This window comes from Ambystoma mexicanum, chromosome 10, assembly GCF_040938575.1.
Source record: "Ambystoma mexicanum isolate Mex_15411 chromosome 10, UKY_AmexF1_1, whole genome shotgun sequence".
Lineage (NCBI taxonomy): Eukaryota > Metazoa > Chordata > Amphibia > Caudata > Ambystomatidae > Ambystoma > Ambystoma mexicanum.
In genome coordinates, this window is record NC_090932.1 from 1,710,846,429 (window position 1) to 1,710,860,103 (window position 13,675).

The following is a 13,675-nucleotide window of genomic DNA, read 5'->3' on the forward strand; positions in this document are numbered from 1 at the left end:
GCCAGGTCCACAGGGGGCCCTGGTGGAATCTGGGCCGGAAGACGATGCGGAGAAAGACTGGCGCATAGCCTCCACAGAGGAGGAGAGGTCCGCCAGAGTGCGCGACACATGTAGGAACCCACCGACCATGGCCCCTCCCAGCAGTGCCGCGTCACGACGCTGCTCTCTGTGATGGCGTGCGTTTTCCGACCAGGAAAAACGCACGACATCACAGATGACCTGGGTCTGCAACTCGGCACCCACCAGGATGGCGGCAAAACGGTCGTGGGACTCCACGCCCGCAGGTAGTGGAGAGGCAGGTGACATGGCACTCTCCCCTACCTGCGGACGGGCCTGGGACGGGGCCTCCCTGCTGGTGCATGATGGTGCAGTCACAGGGTCAAGGTCAGCGACATGCACAGGCCCCTCCGCGGTGACCTGTGCTGCCTCCTGACCCTGGCCCTGGACTGCACCACCTGCACCAGTGGTACTACCCCCACCAGGCCCCATGTGCGGCTCAGTAGCGGGCTCCTCCTCCTCTGTGGAGACCACCAACCTGGATGTCTCCACACCGTCTTCCGCCATTGGAAGCCCCTGTGGGGGCTCACCCGGCCCTTCCGCCACAGCCGTTGTGGCAGACGCGGCACCAGGCCCTCGCTCCCGGATGATGGTAATTCCTGGGAGGGTGGCTGGGCCATGCGTCCCTGCCCGGTGGAGGCATCCCCGCCGCTTGGCTCCACAGCGCCGTCTCCGCCCTCTTCTTCACTTGACGCTGCGTAGAAGGAGACATAGAACACAAGCATCAGGGTACAGCACAATATACCCTAGACTGGAAGCAAGGACACATGAGTGACACTGTCAAATTTCACTTCCATCCTGTCCTTCCACAACACATGGGTCAATGCATGCAACACACATGGAGAAACACTCCCGCCGCCTGCAACCAACATCAACAGCCATGTACAAGTGCCCCCGTAAACCAAGATGTTGCATTCAAAGTCACATGCATCCATGTCATTTCAAAGTGAAACACACTTCCCTGGCACACACACACACACGTGCACCATACATGTACATAACATCAGCACCCATTCCTCATCCCCCCTCCATGTCCAGGACCACAGACTGGAATGTTTTCAGGTGTGCATTCTGCATGGAGGTCCCCATGTTGCATGGAAACACATGCACCTACCATGTGGTTCACACATGACTGGTCCCACATGCATGACCATGATGTCCCTGCACACACACATATCCATACATGGCCTATGTCACACATCCAGGCAAGTATCAGACTACCAGCACACTGCAACATGCCCTGTCTCTCACAGCAATGCTTGGCCACTTACCGCTCAACTCCAGACGGGTGTGCCTCCGAAGGATCTGGCCGTGGAGCGCTGGGCGTTTGCATTCCAGGACCCTCATCTGGATGGTGCTCAGGCTGACCCGGCCCCCGTCCGCCAGGCGCTGGGCCTTCTGGAGGGTCCTGGACCTGAAGTCCCCCCAGCGCTTCTTGACACGTTCGAAGTTGCGGACTGCCACCCCCTCCGCGTTGATGGCAGTCACGATGTCTGTCCAGATCCTCGTCCGTCCTTCCTTGTTGGCGCGTCTTTCTCCGAAGAGGGCATCATAATGCCCCAGGACATGCTCCACCAGGACACCAACTTCGGTGGCAGTGAAGCTGGTGCCCCTCTGCCTCTTTGGCTGGGGGTTGCCAATGGTGCCAGATGTTGAAGTGCCCGACATGGCAACCCCAGAGGCAGGTGTGGGTGGGCAACTGGGTCCTGGGGCTGGGCAGCGATGGAATACCAGTCGGGAGTCTTCTGTTCCAGCAGGGGTGGACACAGCAACTGGACCCCTGCAGATGGCTGATGTGCAGGCACCAAATGGCAGGGCACGTGGGCAGCAGGCAGTCAGGCAGCAGCAGATGGCAGGTGGGAGCGTGCTTGGGGCTCTGGGGGGCAGTGATTCGGCCTTTTGGGCAGGAGCGTGGTCTTCCGTGTGTATTCGCGTGGCCAGCTTGATACGGAGTGATTTGGCACGTGAAAATTCTGCACGTCAGCGTGTAATTCGAGGAAAGGCCCTTAGCGCGTATATACGTCAGCACGCGTACGCGATTTAATTGGACCAGAGGTCCTTAGCGCGTAAGAGCGTCTGTGACGTGACGCGCGCGGGCGTTTCCCTGTGGCGGGCGCATTGTGAATCAGCACGTGAAAAATCAGCAAGTTGGCGTGTGAATGCGTGTCATCCGAGGAAAGGGCCTAAACGTGTAAGGGACATGACACGCGCGGGCGTATCCCTCAGCACGGGTTAAAGGTGAGCGTGTCCCGGCAGTTCGCTGTACGTGCCTTTCGTGGAGACCGACGTGCGTGTTGCTACTTCGTGTTGTTTCGCCACCATCTCAACTTCACAGCTATCAAGGACGTATCTCTTCTTTTGGCGGGGGTATTGGCTACGCGTGTTTTTCTGCATCGCGCTAGTCAGACGGTGAGTTTCGCACGCTATTTTCCCACTGTGGGTGCCCCTGTGTATCGCACCCGTTTTCGAGGTCATAGTAGCCTGCGTGTCCCACGCGTACGCGTTTTTCGTGTTCCTGGGTGCCACCGCGTACTGCGGGAGGTTAATTCCACGCACGTAGGCTGCAGGGGTTGCGTGCACGGTTATACTGCAGTTTTGTGGCGTCACTACATCACCGGGGTCACATACAGTCTTGCAGGTGCAGGGGTGCTTATAACATCTTGCATCCCACCCCCTTCACCCCAATTGCCCAGGACAATTGTGGTCTACACCTCCCATTGGCACTTCTCCATCTGTGCCGGCACTACTCCATCCGTGCCATGGTTGGGAGGCTACCAAAGGTGAGGGGCGCCTCTGCTGGGTGTCCTCCTCGTGGCGGGCGTGGTCGTGGCCGGGGTGACCAGGGAGTAGGGGGACTCCAGGGTGGCCAGGGCGGTCGCAGAGGGGGAAGAGGCAGGGGTGCGCCACTTGAGCACAATGATGTGCCATGTGTTGGTGCAGCCATGCCACCCCCCCTGCGGCTCCGGGAGATGCAGTTCTTGTACCTGGCACTGGCGCCCATGTGACCCGGCAGTCCATTCCATCGACTGCCAGGGCCCCAAGGGTAGTGGTAGCTGCAGGTGCAGCTGTGGACACCACCACCCAGGCTCAGGGTCTGCCAGCGCAGTCTGCGTTGGCACTGGAAGAGTCCCTTGAAGATTTTCAGCAGGTCAGGAGTAAGACCAGAGGTGCACGCAGGGCTGCCAAGACCAAGACAGGTGTCCCTGGGGCAGCAATGTCATCTGCTGCCCCGTCCAGCCGGGTGTTGGCAACTGCAGGGGCAGGTGCAGCCAACAACACCCCGGTTGTGACTCTACCACTCGGGACAGTTGCGGTCCATGACCCTGGCACGGCAGATGTTGCTGTGCAGGGTCCATTCCAGGGCACCCAGCAGCCACAGACCCATGTCAGGCCTTCGGTCGTCCTTCAACCTGCCACTCCCTTGGTTCAATCCACCGGTCCCACTGGTCCTAGTGATCAGGGCCGCAATCGCCAGCCAGGGTCCGCGCCAGCATCCAAGAGGAGGAAGGTTGCATCTGCAGCACAGGCTGGGACCCCAGACACAGCCACGGCCTCCTTCACGTCAAGGAAGAAGCCTTTCTCCAAGGAGGAACTGGACTCCCTTGTGGGCTACGTGAAGGTCCATCCGGACATGATAGTGGGGGATTCACAGACTACGGCTGTCCATCGTAATACCCACTGGAACCATGTTGCGGATAATTTGTCTGCATTCGGCCATGAGGTGCGCACAGGTGCCGAGTGCAAGAAGCGTTGGGATGACCTCAAACGCAGCGCTAAGGCCAAGCGTGCCTCTAATTACAGCATGACTCTGGTGACTGGCGGTGGGCCAGCACTTGAGGAGGAAGTCCTCACTCCGCACGAGGCACTCGTTGCGGAGTTCATTCCACCTGAATTGGTCGAAGGTGTGGGAGAGATGCAGGACTTTGATGCCCAGTCCAGTGAGTGTAGTTGCGTGTATCTGCAGCCCGTGTATGGTTTGCCTGTGTGATGTGTTGTGCTTGACTGCCACTACATGGTATGTGTACATGGTTCTCAGGTGTTCGACCCGATATGCATCACAGATGCGTGCTTGGTGTGCAGGATGGTTCACATGTAGAGCAGAAGGGGACTGTCCTCATCACCACAGTTGCACCCGACTCACATGCTAGTCACCCAGACGCCCCTCGAGTCCATGTTCCTGCTTGCTGGCCCTCCTGCATGTAGGCCGGGGGGTTTTCCTCTCAGTACTGGAACTATATCATCGCATGACTCGCGTGCATGTGTCCTCTGCCCTACATGCAGGGTGTCTCACTTGGACTGGGCAGATGGCAGATGCTCCGCAGGGACATGGGTGCCCATTCATGCTCCATGTGCTTTACATGCATGCCACTTTCAGTGCTATGTGGATGATACTCCAGCTCATTTTCCGGCTACCCTTGGCCTCCTCCTCTCCTTCCCTCATCTCTGACTGTTTGTCTGCCATCCAGGAATGGTGTGCTGCCAATGACCTCTGCCTTAATGCCAGTAAGACTGAGATTCAACTCATTGGCACACCCACTCCCTCCTTCCCTGCATCTCTCTGCCCGGCCTATCTTGGCCCTCTTCCTGCAAGGCAACAAACCTTGTGGTCACCTACGACTCTACACTCTCCTTCTCTCCTCACATATCTGATGTCTCTGAGAAGTCACTACAAGCTGCACCTCCTCAGAGGTATTCTTCCTTTCCACTCCTTCCCCCAGAAGCTCACTGTCTCCCAAGCCCTGGTTCTCTCGAAGATGGACTACTGTGACTGCCTCTATCTAAATCTGCCTGCCTCTACACTCCGCCCTCTGCAACTTATCCAGGACAGGACTGCGAGACTTGTCCCTGGCCTCAGGGTTAGGGACCGTATCTCTACAGGACTGGAAGCTCGACACTGGCTCCCAGTGGCTGCGAGGATTACGGTCATAACCCTCTGCATTGTTCACAAGGCCTTCTGGGGCCTGAATACCTTCAACTGTCTCTTCCAAAATATCTTCCTTCTCATGCGGTTTGCTCATCTGCCTCCAACTCCCTCAGGCTCACCCGCTTCTTCAAGCAACGAGTTGGGGGCAGATCTCTCTCCGTGGCAGGGGCCTCCCTCTGGAACTGCCTTCCTGCCTCCCAGAAACTTGAGGTGATCCATCTCCGGTTCCAGAAGCACCTCCAAACCCTCCTCTTTGCTTCTGCTTTTCCTCCCCCTCTCCCCTTCTAATTGTTGCCTGGAACAGCACTGAATCTGCTACTGCCCCACTCCACCAATCTCAGTCCTTGGCCCGGCCACCCTCCACTTGCACTGCCTCCCTGGCAACCCCTGCACTGCGGGACTGTCTCTGTATCCCTACAGCCCCCTTCCCAGCACTTGTCTGCACTTACCTTGCACTTGCCACCATCTGGCCCTATTTTTCTTCTATTATTCTACCCTGGACTGCACTTTTAGCCCTCACTTTCACCTTGCACTTTTCCCTTCCCCCTACCCATGCACTTGCGCAATCTGAATGACACCTGGCCTAGTAGGATCGTTGTCTGTCTACCCTTTGCTCCCCCCTCCCTGCCTCGTCGCCCCTTGGAACACTTGTGTATGGGCGTGTTAGAAATGCATTCTCATATCATATCTACGTGACCTTGCCTGGATGATCATTGTGGTACGTGTCTTGTATGTGCAACATTTAATGGGATTTCTTCAGCCATCCCATGCCCACTCTGGCCCTGTCCTGCATCCCACACATCTTTAGGGTGTCACAGTCTGTGTGGGGCACAGTCCTCCCCCACTTTCAGGCCCACTGACCCTGTCCAACTAGTGTAGTGGCTTTTGCACACTCGGGTGTACTGCTGAGGGTTCCTCATGGCTCCTGCTTACTGCCCCATCATCATCTGCTGTGTTGTCAGTTGACTCAGATGATGCCATAGATGCCAGTCAACACTGTCTGCCAATACATAGGTCTCTGCTCAGACTTTTGCTCCCAGGCAAGCCATCCCTGCATTTTCACTAAGGGGGGGGGGAGGGGCATTGCTTGGAGCCATGCAACCCAATGCATGCACATAGCACGTGATGCCTTAACTAGCCCTTCCACTGACTTCTGGATTTTTGATACACATCATGAAGTACTTGTTCATGCAGATAGTGAGTGACATACGCATGTTCTGCACTGCATCAACCCACTTCTGAGCCATGTAACACTGTTCTACATGCCTACTCACTGATGCAATGTCAAATGGACCATGCATTCATGGCAGGTCATCTTTTGTGTGTGACATGTCTGCATCATGTGTTGGCTGTGTGTATGATGTCTGTGTGTGTGTGTTATGTGCTTCTGACATGTGTGCTGATGTATTCTTTCTCTCCACTTTTCAGATGATGACGCAATGGAGCCAGAGGATAGTGTTGTCATGCCAGGCACAGGGTTGGTATCACAAGCACAACCCGGCACAAGTGGGGGACGTGGGGTGGTAGTCCGCGAAAACCCATATGTGCTTCAGACCCTCTTGGGTTTGGCTGCCTATGAGTCCAGCTCAGATGACCACTCTGACAGCCATGTTGAGTTGGATGTGCATCAGGTCCATACGTCAGGGGTGAGTGATTCTGATGTGGACACTCCTCTGTCCGCGACACCTGCATTGAGGGGCCAGTCAGGGGTGGGACCTCCGCCTGTGGTGGATCGGGACGCAGGGTCACCCTCCACAACAGTCTCTGATGTGCCTGGGGCATCACGTAGACGGGGGCATGTAGTCGTGCAGCCGCGGGCGGTGCCCTCCCAACGAGGACGACCGGTCCTTGGGTCCCGCAGGTGTCAAGCCCCGCAACGCGGTGGCCGCGTGCCACCGAGGTTAACTGAGTGGGAGCAAGACATGACTGCCAATTCCGAACGTCAGGGGGCAGCACTTCATACCATCGCTGCGAGCATGGAACGTGTGGCCCAATCCGTGCTCCCCCCTGCTAGGCAGGTGCTTCTCCAGCGGCAGGCGGCGCAGTCCACGGCCCGCTCGCTCAGGCTGGGCATGGCAGCCTCTGACAGGGCACGCCAGGCTGAAATGTTGTCTCTGCGTCAAGCAATTGATGCTCACACAGAGGCACACATGAAGGCCCTGGAGGAGTATTCCTCCCTCAGACACACTCTGGGTGTCCTCTTGATGTCCCAGAGGGTGCGGGCAGAGAAGAGGTTTGGCCAGCTTGAGCGTACCATCTCGGCTGAGCTACATGCTTGCCGGGAGGTGCATCGGTTGTCCAGCCAGACCACGCAGGAAGAACTCCGTGCTACACGTGTTACCTTGCAAGAGGAAGCACGTGTATCACGGGAGGTTCTGCATGCAGACCTGCGTGTCATTGCCGCACAGAACCAGGCTCACCCGTCCGGCAGACTTGCTGCCGACGAGGGGCAAGCTGCGCCTATGTGTGGTCAGGCTCCTGTGCCACGTCGTACTTTGCAGGAAGAGGCAGAATCATCAGACTCGGACGACGAAACATCTTTCACACAGGTCATGGTGTGCAGGCGTTGAGCCCATGGAGGTTTTTTTTTTTGTCTCAACATCGCATGTGGGTGTTGAGGTGCACCCTGTACCTCCCCCCCTCCTTGGTGCCCCCCCCCGGGTCATATATGGCCATTTTTGATTTTTGCTTTTAGGTTGGTTAGTTGATATTAACTATATGATAGTTATTTTAATTAGGTTATGTAGGTTGTTCATTGTTAGTTTAATTACTTAATATAGTTTAATATTGTTTGTCTTTGTGCATTCATGTGACGGTGTGGTGCTTTGTGGCTTTTGAAAGCATCCACTGTCTGTTCCAGCTGGACCCTTCAAGCTTGTCTTGTGTATGTGTTTGCAGCTTGGGGTCCTGACTCACATAGGCCACTCCTGCTTCCCTTATCCATGGGCTCGCTAGGATGGTTCGGTGTAACAACATATTACACAAGGGCATTGGACTTGCCTCATGACTGTGGCCTGTCTGCTGCTGTGAAACTTGTGTTCACACCCCTAGTGGGGATTGTTTGCATTTCATCCACCCGATGTCTGTGATGGATTTGGGTGAATGTGTGATTGATTTTTGCATTTATTGATGGGGATTGTGATGTATGTCTTGTTCTTGCATGTATATGTGCTTGATGCACTTCATGCTGTAGACAGTAGCCTGCACCCTTGGCCTGTTCATGATGGTGGGAGGAGTTTGGATGTAGCTCTGTGACCTGGACCAGTGACAACCAGCATGAAGACACACACACAGGGAACTTTCATGTCTTATTGTTTTCTTTCATGCCCTTCCTGCAGGTGAATGAGACTCCAGACTGCCTTTGCCAGCAGACACGGGGATGACTGATGCAGAGGACTGGGCACATTCGGTGGTGCAGATGTGTGGATGTGTGCGCAAGCAGAGGCACAGGGCTTGTGCGAAGACGTCCGACAGAAGCAGACGTGTTTCCAGGATCTCCAGCCAAGGTGAGCAGCACAAGGGCCCACACCGCAGCCAAACTTCAACCAGGACACTTGCACATGCATGCTAAGTAGCACCAGTGCTGGGGAGCTTTGCCAGGCATCGTTGGATAAGCACACAGTACAGCTGGCATGCGGTGATGGCCAAATGCAAAGTGGCTTTACAAGTTGTCAGGGGCACATGCAGGGGCCAGCAAACATTTCCTGGAGTTATCCCTGCTCCATTGGGGCATACTTATTAGGGTAGTAGCATTCCTAGCCATATACTGTTACAACGCACAGGGACACCCAGCGAGGCACGGACTCGTGGCCAGTGCTTGTCATTTGCATGTGCTAATTGGCAGGTGCACTGCCTATTGTGATCTGCGGCTGCCAGTACGCAACTTGTACTGAAGTTGCACCTTGCTATACACGTCTGGCGGCTCAGCCAGGGACCATTGTGTCTTGTGTGAATCTTGACACATTGGTCTTCCATTTCCCGCACGGCCACATGCGCCTGCCTTACTGCATTGACAGTGTATGAACAATCGGTGGGCCAAGCTAACGTATGGGTACAAAGCAGCAGACAGGGGTGTTTGCTTGTGGAGAAGTCACTTGCTTTGGGGCATGGATGGTGGTGTGTGTGTTGTGATCACACATTCAGATTGGTGACTCACGCTCTCTTTTCAGCATTGCAGTGCTCCTGTTACCGGACCTGAGAGTGCGCAGGCAGGAGGCCAGCACTCACCCCACAGATAAGTGTCTCTTTGGCTTGCAGTGGACTCTTTTGGTACAATGTGCATGTGAACAGGCATTCTGTGTAGTGTTCAGGGTAGGACTGGTGGATAGCATATGTGTATGGCTTGGTATGTGTGGGAGGCTGTTGGTCAGTCATTTCATCTGATTCGATGTCAGGCGTCATTGTGTGGGGACACTTTCCATTTATGACATGTCACTTCGTATCTTATTGGTCATGTGTTGGCCTTTTGCAGGCCATGTCATGGTGTGGCAGACAAGGGTGATGTGGGTTGGGAGGGTTTGGGTGACATACCAGGGATTGTCATGGGCGGTTTGGGGGGTGGGGGTTTGAATGCACACCTTGCATGTGTTCCTTTTTTGGTGACACAGGATTGGTCATGTTTAAGTAGCTAGGGATGCACACATTGTAGCACTTCCGTGGCAACATTCTCAGGGTGGTAAGGTTGTGACAGTTGAGTGTCTCTTTGTCATCATCGATTGTCACCTGGTATGTGCCAGGCCTGTGTGCACTCCGCAGGGGTGGGAGTTTAGGTGAAGAAAGTGGCCACAAGCTGGGTCCGGGCTGCCTCTCCACGTGCCCTGTCCCCTCCCATGCCCAGCGCCTGTGCCTGTGGTTGGGGATGTGGGGGCACCACCATGTCCACCGGTACCTCCCACCGTGTTGCAACATTGTGCAGGACACATGCTGCCACAATGATCCTGCACACTACTGGGGGTGCATATAGTAGCTGTCCGCCAGAGCGGTCAAGGGAGCGGAAGCGTGACTTGAGCACTCCGAATGTGCGCTCCACTATGCCCCTGGTTGCAATATGGGCATCGTTGCATCTTACCTGGGGTGGGGTGGTGGGGTTCCGGATAGGCGTCATCATGTGGTTGCTCAGAGGGTAGGCACTGTCCCCTGGGGAGGTGATGATAGTAGTGATTATTAGGGTTTTGGTATTTGTCTGTGTGTGACATGCATGCATGTGCACAGGCATTTGTACTCACCTAGGAGCCATGTGTTGCCATGCTGCCCAGCTTCCAGGGCCCGGCTCAGGGCGGACATTCGGTATATGAAGCTGTCATGACTGGAGCCAGGGTAGTTTGCATAGACAGAGGTGATGATTCCTTTGGCATCACATACAACCTGCACGTTGATGGAATGCCAGTGCTTGCAGTTCCGATAGATGTGCTCAGTGGCCCTAGGTGGACGTAGGGCCACATGAGTGCAATCTATGGCACCGAGCACTCTAGGGAAGTGTGCCACCCTGTAAAAGTCCTGGACCACGGCCTGCCTTTCTGCGGTTGTTCTGGGCATGTAAATGTGCCTGCGGACTGAGGGGCGCGCAATGATGATTGCCAACACCTGGTGTAAGCAGCGTGACTGCGTGGCCTGCGAGACCCCCCCCCACTATGGCAGTTGTCCGCTGAAATGACCCAGTGGCCAAAAAATGCAGGACATTGAGCACCTTCTCCAAGGGGCTCAATGCTTGGGAGCACAGGGTGGGTGATGTAAGGTCATCTTCCCACTCCCTGACCAGGTCTAGGATGATATGAGGTGGAAACCTATACCTGCCATAGACGTGGTCGTCGGGCATCCCAAAAAGGCTGGTCCGTGGAAAAAAATGCGGGCCCTGGCTATTCTCCTCCTCCTGCGGTGTCCCACGATCAGTGCTGAGACAAATGGGGCATTCATCGTAGCGGTATATACGTGTTTGTTGTTTGCGCGCACTTTTATGCTGTGCGCGGGGACGCTTCCGCCTGCCTTCGTGTGTTGGACGTGTTGACGCCTGTGCGCGTCTTTTGCCGTGCGCGGGTTTCCCGTATGGGTTGTTCGCGTGCTGATTCGCAATGCCCCCGCCACAGGGAAACGCCCGCGCGCGTCACGTCACAGACGCGCTAAGGACCTCTGGTCCAATTAAATCGCGTACGCGTGCTGACGTATATACGCGCTAAGGGCCTTTCCTCGAATTACACGCTGACGTGCAGGATTTTCACGTGCCAAATCACTCCGTATCAAGCTGGCCACGCGAATACACACGGAAGACCACGCTCCTGCCCAAAAGGCCGAATCACTGCCCCCCAGAGCCCCGAGCACGCTCCCACCTGCCATCTTCTGCTGCCTGACTGCCTGCTGCCCACGTGCCCTGCCATTTGGTGCCTGCACCTCAGCCATCTGCAGGGGTCCAGTTGCTGTGTCCACCCCTGCTGGAACAGAAGACTCCCGACTGGTATTCCATCGCTCCACAGCCCAGCCCCAGGACCCAGTTGCCCACCCACACCTGCCTCTGGGGTTGCCATGTCGAGCACTTCAACATCTGGCACCACTGGCAACCCCCAGGCAGAGGGGCACCAGCTTCACTGCCACCGAAGTTGGTGTCCTGGTGGAGCATGTCCTGCGGCATTATGATGCCCTCTTCGGAGAAAGACGCGCCAACAAGGAAGGACGGACGAGGATCTGGACAGACATCATGACTGCCATCAACGCGGAGGGGGTGGCAGTCCGCAACTTCGAACGTGTCGAGAAGCGCTGGGAGGACTTGAGGTCCAGGACCCTGCAGAAGGCCCGGCGCCTGGCGGACGGGGGCCGCGTCAGCCTGAGCAACATCCAGATGAGGGTCCTGGAATGCGTACACCCAGCGCTCCACGCCCAGATCCTTCAGAGGCAGACCCGTCTGGAGTTGAGCGGTAATTGTACATGCATTCTGATTGTAAGCTGTGCGTGTGGTGGTGTGCCAGTAGTGTGCAGGTTGTACCTGTGGTTTTCCAGGGCCATGTATGGATGTGTATGTACAGGGCTGTGAGGCTGACACATGCAAGTCCTTTCATGTGTGAGACACATAGATAGTGTATGTGTGGGTAAGCATGCAGGCCAAATGCAGATGTGTGAGCACACATGTTTGGATTACTGTGTATGTCAGTTGGCATGGTAGTGGTGTCACACATGGATGTTGGTTCCAGCTGCATGTACCTGCACCGTGTACATGTGCATGCAGCCCAACAGATAAGGGGCGTATCGGCCACTTTTACTCCCCAAAAATTGGCAAATACTCCCAAAAAATAAAAAGAGGGAGTAGAAATACTACCAACTAAAAATATTCACCCACACATCTAACTGGATATGTTTGAGCCAGTGGTATACATAGTTCTTGAGCAAGAAACTACTGTCATTACTGCCTGATCCGGGGAGGTAAAAATGAATCTTTTAATGTGTATGAATACTTACTTGTGTGCAAATAAAGACTTATTAGAAAGGAACAAAATCGGTTTAACAGTTAAAACATTCTGATTTGCTTTTAAAATACTCCCATTGGGAATGTGACTTACTTTTTTACTCCCTAAAAAACATTTTGCTCCCAATTTAAAAAAAATGGGGTGTAAAATACTCCCAATTCAAAATCGTATCTGGAGCGCTGTGTGCATGTGTGTGTATTTGACAAGGGTGCAACAGTCATGCAACATGGATGCATGGGACACTGATATGTTGGAGACTGATTGGCAGATGTGACATGGATGCCAATCTGAACACTGCGACAGTTGGCGTAGGTGCACAAATGCATGTAAGTGTGGTGGCGTGTGTGCATGTCTAGGGCACTCCCTGTGGTTCATGTGATGTCTGGCTCACTCTTGACTGCTCCTGCTGTTGTATGTGTATGGATGTTGCTAGCTGTTGCAATATGGCTGTGGAATAGCTCATGTGTGTGAGTCAAAATGACATGTGTGTTGGGGATTGTGACGCCATGTCTGAAGTTTGTAAATGGCACTCATGTACTGCTGTCATGTGTGTGTGAGTCCATTGTACAGTGCCCTGATGCCTGTGTTTCATTTCTCCCTGTCTGCAGCGTCAACTGATGAAGAGGGCGGAGAGGGTGCTGTGGAGCACAGCGGCAGGGATCGCACTGCCAGCCGGAGACGCAAGGCCCGGCTCCCCTCCCAGGTTGTCATCTCGTCGGGGAGTGAGGAGTCCGGTGCCATGTCCCAGGCCGCAGCTGCCGAGGGGAGGTCCAAGAGGCGGAGGTCGGAGTTGGACTCCTCGGCAGCAGAAGGGGCAGCTGAGACCCCACAGGGCCCAACGGAGGAAGAAGGCATGGAGTCATCCAGGTTGGTGGGGGGTTTGGTGGAGGAGGAGGCCGTGCAAGGGACAGAGACGGGGTCTGGAGGTGGGGATTCCACTGGTGCAGTGCAGGGGCAGGGACAGGGACAGGAGGCATCACAGGCCGCCGCGGAGGTGCCTGTGTGCAATCCTGTCCCTGATCCTGTCACTGCATCATCTTGCACCAGCAGGGGTGCCTACGTCCAGACCCGTTCTCAGGGAGGGGATTGGCTTACACCAACTGGCCTTCCTCTCCCTGCGGATGTTGCTATCCGGCACCGGGTTGAGCCTGTCCTGGGTGGGGTGGCGTTGTGTCAACGGGCCATGCGAGGTGACCTGCAGTCTTTTCATGAGGAGACTGCACGTCTCCTCGCATGGCTCGTT

At 55.3% G+C, this 13,675-nt stretch overlaps 1 long non-coding RNA gene across 3 annotated transcripts in view; it reads right to left on the bottom strand.

Annotated features, from left to right (window-relative positions):
* The window catches only part of LOC138492759 (uncharacterized), a 450,582-nt gene that overhangs the window by 367,601 nt on the left and 69,306 nt on the right, over nt 1–13,675 (bottom strand). The window lies entirely within an intron of this gene.